This window comes from Fulmarus glacialis, unplaced genomic scaffold (assembly GCF_000690835.1).
Source record: "Fulmarus glacialis isolate BGI_N327 unplaced genomic scaffold, ASM69083v1 scaffold28332, whole genome shotgun sequence".
NCBI classification, from domain to species: Eukaryota; Metazoa; Chordata; class Aves; order Procellariiformes; family Procellariidae; genus Fulmarus; species Fulmarus glacialis.
In genome coordinates this window covers 24,785-26,242 of record NW_009197665.1, presented here as the reverse complement: position 1 = coordinate 26,242, position 1,458 = coordinate 24,785, and the positions used below count along the sequence as shown (strand labels likewise).

Sequence of the window (1,458 nt, the reverse complement as noted above, 5' to 3'; positions counted from 1 at the left end):
TCCCCATCACCCCCCCCGTGCTAACAAGAATCACCACAGCGACAGAGGAGCCGTTTGTATCGCTTCCAAACCGTTTGCTTCTGAGACTTGCAAGCAAAAATGTTTCGCAGGTGCCACCGAGGCTGGTTTTGAATGTGCTCCAAGGGGAAGGAAGCTGCAGCGAGGGATGGGAGAGCCCTTTGCTCCCGCGGGGGGAGGCCGGAGGCAGCGGTGAGGGCAGCAGCAGGCGGAGGGGCTTGGCCTCTCGCAGGGCGCAGTCGCCTGTGTGGGACGAGCAGCCGTGGCTCTCAGCTCGGCTGGCGGCGTGTCGGTGTGCCCGCCACCGGGACTGCTCGGGGAGGAGCCCTGGGGAGCTCAGGCACATGGAGAGCACTGCCGCACGCCATCGGCAAGCGCCCGGATTTCGGTGCAATGTGCTTCTGTATAGATACGTGCAGAGAGACATTTTACACCTGCCTGTAAGAAGTATTGCCAGCTGTACTAAATATCCGTGGTCCTCAGAACAGCTCAAGATGGGGCAAAACAGCAAAGAAAGAGGGTGAAGGGAAAGCAGGCAAAGGCAAGAGGAAAGGCCACCACGTTGCCTTCCCCTCCACCCCAAACACAGCTAGTCCTGTCCCCTGCTCCGTCTGCCGCGGCTCCGCTCCCCCCGGGTGGCCTCGCTGCTCGCAGGGACACTTGGTGTTACCGACAGCAGTGGCGAAGCCACAGGGATGAACTCCCAGGCAAAGCCCACGCTGACCGGGGCGGCTGGCAGGAAGGGCTGGAGCTGGCATATCAATTTTTCCAGGCTGGTTAGACTCTGTAACAGGGACGCAGAGTTTTCAGCTCAGAAAGTGGTAAATTAGGATTAAATATTTGATGCCCTTGTGCAATGACCTTTGGCTTCCAAGCTCGGAAATGACTGTGCAGGTAACCAAGGACTTGTTACTGCACCTACAGCACATTTGGGATACTTAATGCTTTAAGATACATGTTAAAATACTCTCGGTGTCCTATGAATGCCTTCCTCCCCAGGGGCCGTTACCTTTTCATCCTGCCTTTTGCAGGATATGTCACTTCAGTACTTTTAACTTCTGGCTGTGCTGGTGGGATTCTCCACAAACGGGCACCTTGCTAGTTGTCAGCTGTCTTCCTCCCCCCAGCAGTCCCCCAGCATGTTTTGAACTCACTGTCCAAATTTAATACCATTTAATAGCAGCAGAGATTGCTTCAAGAGATAAAATCCCTATAAACTTTGTGAAAAGAGGCAACTAGGACAGGGAAGAAAAGCCCCTTCGAACACCCCGGGGAGAGGAGGGGGCCCAACCTCTATAAGACACCCGAGAGTCCACAGCTGCCTGCACCCTGAGGACAGCGCTGGCGAGGGAGGGTCGGGCTGCGAAAGCCCGGTGGAAGCTGCAATGCTGCTTTTTTTGCCGGGGCCAGAACGAGATGGGTTGGGGTTTGTTGGCTAAT

The 1,458-nt window shown here is 55.8% G+C and overlaps 1 protein-coding gene across 1 annotated transcript in view; it reads left to right on the top strand.

The window, feature by feature from the left end:
* Nucleotides 1–1,458, top strand: part of NTNG2 (netrin G2) — a gene marked incomplete at its 3' end in the record, with an annotated part of 47,095 nt that overhangs the window by 20,861 nt on the left and 24,776 nt on the right.